General features: G+C 41.8%; 1 protein-coding gene across 8 annotated transcripts in view; it reads left to right on the top strand.

Annotated features, from left to right (window-relative positions):
* LOC109313731 (poly(rC)-binding protein 3-like) overlaps positions 1-14,198 on the top strand; it is an 894,664-nt gene that overhangs the window by 116,861 nt on the left and 763,605 nt on the right. The gene's annotated exons all lie outside the window — the stretch shown is intronic.

Below are 14,198 nucleotides of genomic sequence, written 5' to 3'. Positions count from 1 at the left end.
GGAACCCCACTGCCCACATCCCTCCAGGTTGAAAATGACCTGTCCACCACCACTCTCTGGGTGTGGCCCTTCAGCCAATTAGTGACCCATCTGACTGTGTAGGCATCAACACCACAGTTGCCTAATTTTTTAATGAGAATGGGGTGAGAAACAGTGTCAAAGGCCTTCCTAAAGTCCAGAAAGACAAAATCCACTGCAACACCTGTGTCTAAGGCTTTTGTGACCTGGTCATAGAAGGCCACCAGGTTGGTATGACAGGACCTGCCTCTAATGAACCTATGCTGGTTGCCCCTAAGCATAATCTCCCCTGCTGGTCCCTCACAGATATGCACCTGGATAATTTTCTCAAAGAGCTTTCCCAGGACTGAGGTAAGACTAATGGGCCTATAGTTTCCTGGGTCCTCTTTCCTCTCTTTTTTTGAAAATGGGGACCATGTTGGCCCTTTTCCAGTCCTCTGGCACCTCGCCAAAGCACCATGAGTACTCATAAAGCCGTGCCAGGGGTCCTGCAATGACCTCAGCTAATTCCCTCAGCACTCTGGGGTGGAGATCGTCCAGACCTGGTGATTTGAACATGTCTAGTCCCACCAGAAGTTCCCTGACTAGGTTCTCCACTGATCCTGGGCCTGGCTGTGCCTCCCCTGGGACCATTGGGGATCCCGGTCGGGGGGGATGACCTGGTCCCTGCTCAGAAAAGCAGGGACCAGGAGGCAAAGAAATTGTTGAAGAGATTAGCTTTGTCATCTGGTGTAACCACCAGATTTCCTACCGTGTCCTGCAGGGGCCCCACATTACCTGATACCTTCTTTTTACCCCCTATGCATTTAAAAAAGGACTTTCTGTTATCCTTGATCCAGGTCACTAGTCCCAGTTCCATCTCCACCTTAGCCTTCCTAACAGCCCCGCTACAATCTTGAGCCAAGGAGGTATAATCCTTCTAGATGATGGCCCCTCCCTTCCATTGGGTGTACACCTCCTTTTTAGCTTGGAGGCCACAAATGTTTTCTTTAGGGCTCCACATCTCATCTTCACCTAGTGCCTATTATGTGCCCTTGAGAATAGAGCTCATTGTACTTTTCATCTGATAAACAAGCTAAGACAGGAAGTAACTTGTCAGGATCCTGAGATATGAACAGGCTAACTTGATGAAATTCAGTGTGGTGTTTGGCAGAGTCCCCCATGACCTTCTTATAAAAAAATTGGAGAAATGTGACCTAGTCAAGACTGCTACAAGACATAGACATGTGGCTTAAAGCCATAGGCAGAGGATAATTATAAATGGATCAATGCTGGAATGCCAGGAGTTTTCAAGCAGAGTTCCAGAGGGGGCTGTCCCAAGGCTGGTATTGTTCAATGTGTTTATTAATGCCTTGGATGCTGGTATACAGAGCTTCCTGAGCAAATCTGTGCAGTTCAGGCTCTGCATTTTAAAAAGATGTGCAGAAGCTAGAGAGGGTCCAAATGTGAGTGAAAAAGGGATAAATGGTTTGGAAAGTAAGGCATAGAAGTAGCTATGCCTTGATTGTACTTGCTTGTGAAATAGAGGTGAGGAATAAGCATGTTAAGCCTGCAGAAAAGCATGATAGCAGTATTCAAATATCTGAAGGGCTTCCATAAAGAAAAGGGAGAATACCTTTTTTCCCTTGCTGCAGAGAGTAGCATGTGTAGCAATGGCTTGAAATCTCAGCAAAGTAGGTTTAGACAAAATATCAGGAAAAACTTCTTTACTGTTAAAACAGTGAAGCTGTGGAACACATTGCCCAGGGAAGTTGTGGAATCTCCTTCACTGGAGATTGTAAAAGCATTGATCAGGGATGATTTAGGAGTAGCTATGCTTGGATTGTATTGTGAAAAGCAGTAGTTGGAAACCTAGAAGCCTCCCCCTTTCACATTGCTCAGAGATCATGAGAAGACTTCTGCAGATCAGAACAGGTGGAGTTTTAAGTGGACTATATTTAGTAGCAGGAGAATGAAGCAGATCTCCACAATTGGCTAGATTATAAAAGAAGATTCATAATCAGCATCCCCTCATAGTTGAGGATGATCACTCTAATGGGTCAAGTAAAAGGTTGTAAATGAGTCCATCGATGGATAAGAAGGTCGATCCAAGAGCTGCAGACTCTCTGGCAGATGCCACAGGTGGTGGTTAAAGGGAGGGTCGAACCATCAATTTCTTCATCTTGTTTTACAGAATCATAGAAAATTAGGGTTGGAAGGGACCTCAGGAGATCATTTAGTCAACCCCTACTCAAAGCAGGACCATTCCCAATTAGATCATTCCAGCCTGGGCTTTGTCAAACTGGGCCTTAAAAACTTCCAACAATGAAGATTCTACCACTTTTCTAGGTAACTTGTTCCATTGCTTCACCACACTCCTAGTGAGAGAGTTTTTCCTAATATCCAACCTAAACCTCCCTTTCTGCAACTTGAGACCATTGCTCCTTGTTCTGTCATCTATCACCACAGAGAACAATCTAGCTCCATCCTCTTTGGAACCACCCTTTAGGTAGTTAAATGCTGCTATCAAATCCCCTTTCAGTCTTGTCTTCTCCAAATTAAATTAACCCAGTTGCCTCAGCCTATCCTCATAAGTCATGTGCCCCAGCCCCCTCACCATTTTTGTTGTTCTCCACTGGACTCTCCAACTTGTCTACATCCTTTTTGTAGTGGGAGGCCCAAAACTGGACACAGTACTCCAGATGTGGCCTCACCAGTGCAGATAACTACTTCCCTCGATCTGCTGGCTGGACTCTAACTAATGCAGTCCAATATACTGTTAGCCTTCTTGACAACAAGGGAACACTGTTGGCTCATATCCAGCTTGTTGTCCACTGTAACCCTCAGGTCCTTTTCTGCAGAGCTGTTGCTTAGCCACTCAGTCCCCAGCCTGACCAGTGGTATTCTTCTATCCTAAGTGCAGGGCTTTGCACTTGTCCTTGTTAAACCTCATGAAATTTCTTTTGACCCAATCCTCCAATTTGTCTAGGTCACTCTGAATCCTAGCCCTACCCTCTAGTGTATCTGCTACACCACCAGCTTGATATCATTCATGAACTTGCTAAGGATGCAATCCATCCCATCTTCCAGATCATTAACGAAGATATTGAACACAACCAGCCCCAGGACCAATCCCTGGGACACTCCACTTGATACCACTGCGAGCTGGACATTGAGCCATTGATTACTGCCCATTAGCTTGACAATCCAGCCAGCTTTCTATTCACCTTACATTCCATTCATCCATGCCATGGTTCCTCAGCTTGTTTGCAAGAATGCTATGGGAGATGGTAACAAAAGCCTTGATAAAGTCAAGCCAAGGTTCTTTGAGTAGATGTGATAGCTTTTATTAAACTAACTGAGTAGTTGGAAAAAAAGTCCTTAGTAAGCTTTCAAGCACAGTCACCCTTCTTCAGGCATAGGGAGTCTCTGCTGGTTTGAGACTCCAAGGAATGAGAGAAGCTAAAAGTGTGACAGGATGTCAGTGAGAATATAAATAAGTATAAATTAGAAAGGCAAAAGGTAAAGCAGGGAAGGGATGGGGAAGAAAGGCCAAAGGGAAACACTACAGAGGTAATGATACAAATAAAAACAAGGCTCTCAATGAAAAAGGAAATAGGTGGAAATCAGGGAGATGAAGGGAAGAAAAGTAGGGGAGGGGAGGGGAGAAAAGGTGGGGGGAAAGAAAAATGTAAGGGTCAGGTCAGGCAGGTACCTGGTGAATCAGATGGCAGGCAGGTCATAATGTGTCATAAATCCAAGTCTATATTGAGTCCATGATTTTTTGTATCCAGTAGATTAATGAAGTGAAGTTCATAGGCTCATCTATGAAAGGTGTTTTGTAAGTTCCCTTTGAGGATTAAAACTAAGAGATTAGAGAGGGAGTGATTGTCCTGTGAGAAGTGTGTCCCCACAGGTAGTTGAGTATTCTTGTCTTTGATAGAGTTTTTGTGTATGTTCATTCTGGTGTGCAGTTGTTGTTTGGTTTCTCCTACATATTTTTTCATCAGGGCATTTAGTGCACTGGATGAGATATACAACATTTCTGGAGGTGCAGGTGTGAGATCCAGGAATGGTGATGGTTCTGTTGTGGGGTGTAGTTATTGTGGGGGTGGTGGAGAGGTATTGGCAGGTTTTACATTTCTTGTCCTGGCATGGTCTTTATCCATTGGGTGTGGTTTGGGTCATAGGGAGTTTGCTTCTGGTGATAAGGTTAGTGAGGTTCGGTGCTTGTTTAAAGGCTAGGATTGGTGGTTCTTGGATGATCTCTTTAAGAATGGGGTCGTCTTCTACTATGGGTTGCAATTGTTTGAGGATTTTCTGTGCAGGTTCCAGGGAAGGATGATATGTCATAGCTAGTGGTGTGCGATTGATGGGGATTTTCTTTTTGTACTGCAGCAAATCTCCACATGATATTCTGGGGACTCTTTCAAAAGTGTGATCTCTCTCTCTGGAGGTGTGTCCTTGTTAGCTGAAGGCGCTTTTGAGATTTGTGAGGTGGCAATCATGGATATTCCCCTCGCTGCAAATCCAGTGGCATTGGAGAACTTGACTTTAAATTACAGCTTACAGTTATCTCATCATAGAATGCAATCAGGTTGGTCAGGCATGACTTGCCCTTGGTGAATCCATGCTGACTTCCTAATCACCGTCTTCTCTTCCAAGTGCTTTGAAAAGGATTATTTGAGGACCTGTTATATGATATTTCTGGGGAATGAGGTGAGGCTGACTGGTTTGTAGTTCCCTGGATCCTCCTTCTTCCCTTTCTTAAATATGGGCCCAATTTTGTCCTTTACTAATTGTCCAGAACCTCTTATGATTGCCATGAGTTTTCAAAGATAATGGCCAGCAGCTCTGCAATTGCATCAACCAGCTCCTTCAGCACTCTTGGATGCATTGCATCTGGCTTCAAGTCCATGATTTTCTAAATAGCCCCTAACCTGGTCTTTCACCACTGAGGGCTGCTCACCCCCACTCCAAACTATTCTGCCTAGTGCAGTAGGGCAGGAGCTGACCTTGGCTGTGAAGACTGTGGTAAAAAGCCATTCAGTACTTTCAGCCTTTTCTTCATCATCTGTCACTAGGTTGCCCGCCCCATTTAATAAGGGACCCATGCTTTCCCTGAACTTCCTCTTGTTGCTAACATATTTGTAGAAACCCTCTTGTTACCCTTTACATCCCTTGCTACCTAAAACTCCAATTGCGCTTTGGCCTTCCTGACTTCATCCCTGCATGCCCGAGCAATATTCTTACACTCTTCCCAAGTTGTTTGTCCAAGCTTCCACTTCTTGTAAACTTCCTTTTTGTGTTTAAGCTTACCGAAGAGTTCTCTGCTAAGCCAAGCTGGTCACTTGCCACATTTGCTATTCTTCCTGCACATCGGGATAGTTTGTTTCTGTGCCTTCAGTAAGGTTTCTTTAAAGTACAGCCAGTTCTCCTGAACTCCTCTCTCCTTTCCCCTTCAGACTGGCCTCCCAGTTTCCTTTCCTTCTGTTTCTGTCATTTTTCTGTCTCCAGGGCGATATGGTTTTCATCAAAGTACAAACAACTTCTCCTATCCATGCAATAGTAAGACATTGACAGTATTCTTGTCCCCCTTGCTTTACTGCTGTCAAGTTTTTGGGGGTTTTTTTTGATGTTTCAGTCATGTGCCTGATACAAGAAAGTTGTTCACAAAGTTTGTAAAAGCAAGTTAGACAAGCTCTTGGATACAATGGTTTAGATAGGGATGATCCTACCTTGAGCATGGGGTTGGACTACATGACCCCCTGAGAATTCTTCCAGCTTTACTTTTCTATGATTCTGTTTATATATGTGGCATTAGATATGTGTAAGTGTGCATGTCATTTTTTAAAATACATTCTTACATATCCAGTGTATAGTTTGCAGCATCACAAGATCTGCTTCTTCATTTTAATGGGTAAAAGGGGCAAGGCCATAATGTTTGTTGACAAAGAAATGTATTTGCAAGCATACTTTATGATAGTCCACCAGTTATTATAGTTTTTTAATATAATTTCATTAATATTTTATATCATCACAGCTGATTTATTACCTTAAAGTGCCTATACAGCTGGCACTTTTTATGGATAATCTTTTGTTCCTTAGAAGTACACTTTGAATTCCTAATAATTTGGTTTGGTCTAATAATCTGTTGGAGACTGAATATGAATATTTTTTTCAGAGTAGTCAAGTTTGATTATACTTTTTCCTTTTAATCTCAAAGAAATCCAATTTGCTCATCTTCTGTGGTAACAAGCAAATGAAATACTGCCCCATTAGTGCTTGATAGTTTGCATATATTGACAACGCTAGGAAACATGATGGCTGACTGTAACAAAAGATAGCTAGTGAAATTGGAAGGGAAGCTCAAATTTCTTTTTGCTGCTATATGCTAGAGATGAATTTAATATTTTATAATCTGGGGTTTCTATAGAGAAAAGTACTCATGATTAACTGCTGAATACCTCTCTAACTGAGGGGGAAAAAGGCTTTTCGACACCAAATATATACCAACAAGCATTAAAAGCAATGTGGTTTGAAGCACTCTGCATTTGTTTTTCTTTGTTTTGTTTGTTTGTTTTACTTTCACAGTAATATTTTGTATTGTCAAATAAACTTTAGGCCAGTCGTATGATAACAACATCAGTTCTGTCTGTCTGCAGCACTTGATTTGCCTCAGACCTTTAAGGAGCTGGTGACCATCTCTGAACCTAATTGGTTGTCTGCTTGTATTAGCTCAGCTTTCCAAAGGAACAGATCAACAAGCCTTGCTTATTTTTACTGAAGGAATAGCAAAATAGGAGCCAAATATGAAATCTGTTCAACAAAATACGACTCTATCATATTATCAGAAAAACAGGAGTTTGGAGAGAAATTTCTGTATTTAAATTAATGCTGCACTTGAAAGCAATAAGCATTCTGTTTCCTCAGGTAGATATTTACTAGGCAGCTGTATGACAGTTTCGTGTGATTTTTCACGTACTAAATAAGGGTCATATTTTTCAAACATGCGTGTGCTTGTCTAACTTCATTTAACCTACTGATTTGTTGGGTTGTTCCCTTCCAGCTCTTTTGTAGCCCATTGACCCATGCACGTCTTTGAACTGTTACCCTATTACTTCAGTTCTCACCGCTCTTCTGTACCACAAAAATGCTCCATAGAGACATCATTAGGTGAGGAATGACTTGCTCTCTCTCTCTCTCTCTCTCTCTCACACACACACATCCACCCACCCACCCTCTTCTGGGTGTTTTAACATTCTGGCATGCTGGTGTAACTTAAGAGCAGAAAAAAATCTATATGGTAGCACCAAGGCACCCTTGTAAAACTATGCCAGAGGATATGAACTGATGTCAGAGGGGGCAACAAAACAAATGGTTAAATTAGTTTCAAGCTGCTGCAGCAGAAAATGGATGAAATGCTTTGAATAAAACAGATTTCACCTACTCCGGACAATCACTTAACACAATCTACAAAGAAAAGTTGTGTTTCTTTGCCATTGAATAAATGGAGTATTTTCTGTAACCAGAATTGAGTTATTTCAGTTCACTGCATATTCACAAAAGGGTAAATTGGTATTTCAAAATGGACTTGACAGAAATGAAAACACATAGATATGAATAAACCCCACTGTTACTTGTAGTTTGAAAAACTTCTTGCCAATCAAAAAGTAAAGGAAGTAACTCATGTTTTTTATTGAGATATTGGGAATCATTGGCTAAAACTAGGGCTGAAAATGATTAAAAATATTAATTGCAATTAATTGCGAGATTTAAAAAAGTCACAATTAATTGTATTTTTAATCACACAGTTGAACAATAGTCGGAACCCCCCTCTTCCCAGCCCCAACAGCCCAGAGCCCATGCACCCTGCAACTCCTCCCTGCCACCACCAACGGTACACAGCCCCAACCCCAGCCCACCCTATGCTCACTCCAGACTCACCCCAGCCAGAGCAGATGAGCCGGACCCATGCAAACAGCCCTGACCCTGACCTATCCTGTGCCTGCTCCAGACTCGCTTGCCCATGCTGAGCAGCAGCAGTGGCCAGGCAGAAGCTGCTGTTCATTGTGGAGGAAAAGTGGTCCTTCCCCTCACCACTGCCAGGCACTTCTTGCTACAACTGCCCAAAGTTTGTACCTTGGCTGCCAGGCAGCTCCTTTGCACTGGCACCACTGCCTCACCGGGCAGCCCATAGGCAGTGGTGATGGCAGCAGAGAGGAGCCGCAGGGCAGCCCTAGCATGGGCACTGAGCAGCTGCAGCAAGACGGGCCTGGCAGCAGTAAGGGGGTGGGGCCATTTTTCTCCTGCGCCAAGTAACAGTTTCTGCCCGGCTGCTGCCACTGTTCAGCCTGGGCAGGTGAGTCTGAAGCAGGTGCAGGGTTGGCCAGGATTGGGGCTCTGAGCACAGGTTCCAGCTCGTCCAGAGCTGGTCTGTTCTGCTAGTCAAAATGATATACATGATTAATGCAATAAAAAAATTAACTTGTTAATTTGTTTTTGTGTTAGTCGTGTAAGCCCTAGCTAAAACAGATTCTTTTAGTGACTGAGGCTCAGTACATTTGAATGTTTTAATTTCTATCACAGTGGGTGTGTCTACACCAGACACTTAATGCACAGTAATCTAATAACACTGTGCAGTAGTGTGCCAGGCAAAAACCCTGACTCCATGGTAATATTGGGCTAATGTGCAGTAAGCATTACTAAAAAACTGTGCGCTGGCACTACTCTGCAATAACTGTAGTTGCTGTGCATTTAGTTAGTACTTCATTAAGCAAGTACTAAACTAAATGCACAGTAACTACTGTGCATTAATGAACATGTAGACACACCCAGTTTGACATAAGGACTATTTAGGGTGCAATTATTCATTTAAAAATAGATTTGGTAAATTTTGCAGCAAAGAGGAACATGTAATGATAAGCCTTAAATGTGCAAACTATCCTAAACACTTAGGCATGGCAGGCATGGGGGAGATATGCATACTTTCCCTGCATGTGATACCTAGCCCAAGAAATGGTAACATGGGATATGGGCCTGGTAGTAAAATGTTGGGGATTCACATGAAGGGCCATATTCTTGTTCAGTGCTGGAGTAATAGTGCTGCTGGGCCTGTCTAATGATCATTAGGAAAAGTACATTAATATACATGTAGATGTGCCCACTGTGACCAAACTTAAGATAACATTGGTGTCAGTCAAAAGTATACATTCATCTTACACAGCTGCATGCAAATACTCATAGATGAAATGTTGGCTAAATTGACATCAATGGGCATTTTATTCCTGGTATCACAATTTTATTCACTATGGGAATTTTAGATGTGTTCCTGATGTGGCGCTTTAATTAGTGAGCTGCCCCAATTTAATAGCGCTTGTGTGTTATGTGTATCAGTATTGCCATGCATTCTGTGCTGAAAAAATGGCAACAGAGTGCTTTAAACTAAAGCTCATTGGACATGTTTTATTTCAAGGAACACCACCGCCATTTTGGCAGTGCAGAGACACATGGCAATGCTGATACACGTGAAACATGAGGCTGCCAGAGCACATCAATTTCCGTGCTCTAGCAGACTCGATTAATCAAGTCTGCTCCAATGCACTGGATTCTCAGCATGTTGGAGCAGGCTCCCCACATGTGTATAGGAGCCCTGAGTTTTAGTTACATCTCCACATTTCTCCTTCTAGAAAGCCCATGAAGCACTAGGCTTGGTGCAGTAATGGAAAAGTAAGAGCCTGAACTCCAAGGTGTTAGGACAAGTTTGCAGGTCTCTACTAAGAGAAAATATACTCTTAATTCTCACTTCTAAATTGAGAAAAGTTTCAATGCAACCTTTAATTAAAAGAAAGAATGTTGTACTAAAAGTTAACATTACAATCTTAGATATTTAACCTTCCATAGGGTCTAAAACATGATTTGCAAATTTAAAAAAAGAAACTCTGTGGCATAACAGGTTCAGACAGGTCAGTAGAGATGTGGTCTTATGGTGCCCCATGCCTTTCATGTAGTTAGTTATATGCTCTGGTATTTGTTAAAATTATTGGTCAAAATGCCAACACAGGCAAATGCAAGACACTTTTCCATCCTCCTGTAAAAAAAAATTCACTTGTATTTTCTGTAAACATTGAAACTATTAGACCAAATGTTTGTTGTTATGCTAGAAGCTGGTCAAAATACTTATAGTTTGTGTTTTGATAAAATGTTTATTTTTGACAAAAAAACAGCATATGTTTTTGGGTGGGGGTTTTTTGTAAAACTTTGGTGAATGAACCATTCTGTTTTTGACCAACCAACATTTTCTGAACTCAGAAATTTCAATGAAGAAAATTAAATGACTTTTTTTGTGTGAGAGATTTCACAGGAATATTTCTCATTTTTTGACCAGTTCGAATTCCCGACTTGTGGTAGCTCCCAGAAACCCAGTCATACAGCAAGGCTCCATAGTGTTTAGGAACAAAAGACTGTCCCTGCCTCAGAGAGTGCACAACATCCCAAAAACATATGGAGAGACTGAAGACTTGTATAGTCTAATATAGAAAAGACATGGATAAGATCAGCCATAATAAATGTGTATAAAATGATTATAGGAAGCAGATCATGATCTTGTCTCATGTCATAAGAACAAGGGGACATTCAGCCAAAATGAAATGCATCAAATGCAAAATTAATCACAGGAACTATGCTGTCACACAGTGCAGTACTAGAACTCAAGGCAGCAAGAGGCTGTTGAAGCCAAAAATGTAGCAAGATTCTAAAAGGATGTATATGTGTGCATAGATGTCAAGCAGAAATGTAAAACTCTAGGACTCTTGGTTCAGAGATGATACCTTTTATTAGACTAACTAAGAAATCGCAAACAAATTACCTTTTTCTGCAAGCTTTCAGGCACACATGCCCTTCTTCAGGCTCAGGGAAAATTAGAGATGGTAAGAAGTACCCATAGGTAGAAAATAACCTTCATTTTTTCACAGAGGAAGCTGAAGGTGGAAGTCTGTTCCTTTGGGTTCATGAGAGTGACTTTGTAGTGTTGCTCTTTGATGTACAAATAAGGCAAGATTCCTTCCTTCGTGATGCCAGATGGCAGAAAAGGTGTAGAGATCTTTCTTAATGTCCAGCAATGAAGTTTAAATCCAAAATTGGTGAAATTCAGCATCTTCCACATTTCAGGGATGCATTTGGTATTTGTCGTGTTTGGTAGATGTCAAGCAGTAATGCTAACAAAGATAGTATTGAAAGGGAAATAAAATGTTATAGTTCAGGGCTGAATAAATCATTAATTTGGTACCTGATTCCAGAAAGCCTTGGATACCCACTAGTTAATGGATTAAAAGAGGAAATTTGACATGGGGAAAGCAATAGACAATGGCTCAATAAATGTACCATTACATTACATTTGCTAAATTCACACTTCCATCTAAGAAAGCTATGTTAAGTAGGGGTGTGCGCAGTGGGCCCTATTTGATTCGGATTTGGCCAGAATTGGGGACAGTGATTTCATTCATTGATTTGGATCACTGTCCCTGATTTGATTCAGCTGAATCTGAATCTGAAGATTCGATACTAATTCGAAAAATTGGTGATTTGGACGTAGACACAGCTTTAAATGTTTTTTCTACATACCTCAAGGTACCAGCACAGCTTGTGATCACTGTGATGCTGGGGCAGATGGAGCATCCCACAGGATGGCCCTCCACGTGCTTGGCAGCGAACCCAGAAGTGGACCAGAAGTACTTCCCATCCTCTTCTGGGTTTGCCAAGAAGTGTGCTGGCTCCTCTCCCCCCACACACCCTTCCCAGCTCGGTGATTGGCCACAGGGGGACACCACATGCACCCCCAGACCCAGGAGGTACCAGTTGCCAACCTGGGGAGGGTGCGGGGGGCCCCCTGCGCACTCCCTGGTGGACCTGGAAGTGGACTGGAAGTGCTTCTGGTCCACTTCTGAGTCTGCTGCCGAGTGCACTGGGGATGCCCCGCACTCTTGTGGGACACTCCATCCACCCCAGCATCTCAGCATTCATGAGCCACCTGCTACCTTTAAAGCTGTGTCTGTGTCTGAATTGCTGAATCTTTCTGAATCTCTCCAAATCGATTCAGAGGGTTCTGATTGGATTCAGAGAGATTAAAGAGTCCTTTGATTTGATTTGAATTTAGAGATTCAATTGAATTCAATCAGTGACCGGAGCTTCACACAACCCTAATGTAGGTATTTCTCCTGGCCCAAGTGTGAAGTAGTGGTAGTTTTTAGTAGTAATATATTTAATTTTATGCTAGTCTGAAAAAGCCTGAATCAGTGTTCATTTTTCTGGAAATGATCCAAATACAAAAGCAAAAAGACAACTGATGCTTCAGAATGTTTTCAAATTATGTTGGAAGTTTATTGGAGACAGAAGCCTTAGCCCCTACTTCTAATGCTATTTATACAATCTGGATGGAGTAGCCATTAAATAACATGCATAAACACCATTGAGGGCAGGGGCTACAATTAGGGGTTCCCTTCTTAAGGAATGCCTGCCTCTTTGGGCAACAGTCAGGCTCTACCTTACACACAGTCCTTATGGACCAATGACTTTTGCTTTCTTTTCCATCCAGTGGTTCAGCTTCAACAGGGACAATTAGTAAATTCTCAGCCCTGCCTCATCCATAGCCCAGTAAGTAGGTAGGGCATCTTCATGGCAAGTTGGAGATGTGGATTTAAGCCTGCTTGGAATAAGGTGGCTTTAGAGCCCCGGTGTCTCACTTCTTGAGCAAGTGACTTAATCATGAAGCTGCTGGACCAAAAAGGAGTGGGTCCTTCTCCTCCTGCATTAGAGAGATACTTGGTGTGTTTCTTCACCATCTAAGGATTAGGGAATTACTTGGATTTTATTTGCTTCTCAGATTAAATCACATAGCAACAGAGCTGAGTTGGAGGTAGATGCCTCAGTGACCATTCTCAGTTGCTCCTGTGAAATAGGAGAAGGCCGTAGTCCAGTTCCCTAAGGATGCAATACATGTGTCTTTTACCAGAGAAGGTGACAAAGATGAAGGTATGTGTGCAGCATCTCCAAACTCACTGCAATGTGAGATGAAGCAGTTTAAGATGAGTATACTCTCTACAGCATATTCCAAGAAATCCAGGGAAATGCCCTGAAAAGGTCATAGAGAGCAACTCTAAGCTGTTTATGGCTGACAAGCCCCATAACTAATATCCATATCAGGTTATGCTTTATTTCTATGGCATTCATATAGTAAATTGACTTTCCTTGATCTCTCTTCTCATTTCCACAGATAACATCCCCATTTCTCATATTCACAATGCCATTTTTTTTCACTTGGTTATGCGTTCATATCAAGGAGGAGGTGATAGCCATAGAGCTTTTGAAGCAGGCTTTTATAAGAAATTTCTGTATCTACATTTAATGGCATACAAAGCAAGCCATGCAAGCACATAGAGGTCTAGATGTCTGGAGGCTATTTCTAGAAAGCAGCAGGAGTTCTTCCCCTTTACCACTGATGTTCCCTTCCATATCTACTTGTTTTCCTGCTTTAGTAGGGAGGATTTAGATGTGAGCAGAGCTAAGTCCTATAAGCTAGTAATTTTTCATTTACTGAATGACCTAATAGACTCCCAAACATCTATGTAACAAACCAGGCGTGTTCATTTTTGTAAAGGATATGGCCCTGTACTAGGACAGAATGTGAAAGCCAACTAATTTCAGTAATTCCTGTTTATATCCCTTCTGACTTTAAAAGGGTTAGCAATAAAATCCTTTAAATATGGGGCTGAATATGAGTTGCCTCTGGATACCATTTTTTTATTTTTTGGTTTATCTATGAAACAACTTTTAATTGTGTCTATTGAGCTACTTGTTACAGAAATCAACGTCTTGTGAAATACAGTGATATATGGGAGCGCTTGTTGGCTGAAGAGATGGCTGGTAACTACACATTCACTTTAATTTTAACAACTATACAGAGAGATTTGCATATTTCCCCTATGGTAAGGGTGCTCTTTTTTTTTGGAAAAAGTTTTTAAAAAAGCAAAAAACTGAGAAGGATGTCTCTAGTTAGCGTGACCTTTACATATCTAAATTCTCTCTTGCTCTGCTAGATAATTAACTCCAATGAGAGGCATTCTTTTAATTTTTGTAGAAATGGTGTAGATAGTAGATATTGTTTCCTTATATAGAACATGTTGACACAGATAGCATTTATGCCA

The sequence above is a fragment of the Crocodylus porosus genome, unplaced genomic scaffold, assembly GCF_001723895.1.
Source record: "Crocodylus porosus isolate Cpor-Errol unplaced genomic scaffold, CroPor_comp1, whole genome shotgun sequence".
Lineage (NCBI taxonomy): Eukaryota > Metazoa > Chordata > Crocodylia > Crocodylidae > Crocodylus > Crocodylus porosus.
Note: the sequence above shows the minus strand (reverse complement) of the source record. Positions and strands in the feature narration are given on the sequence as shown.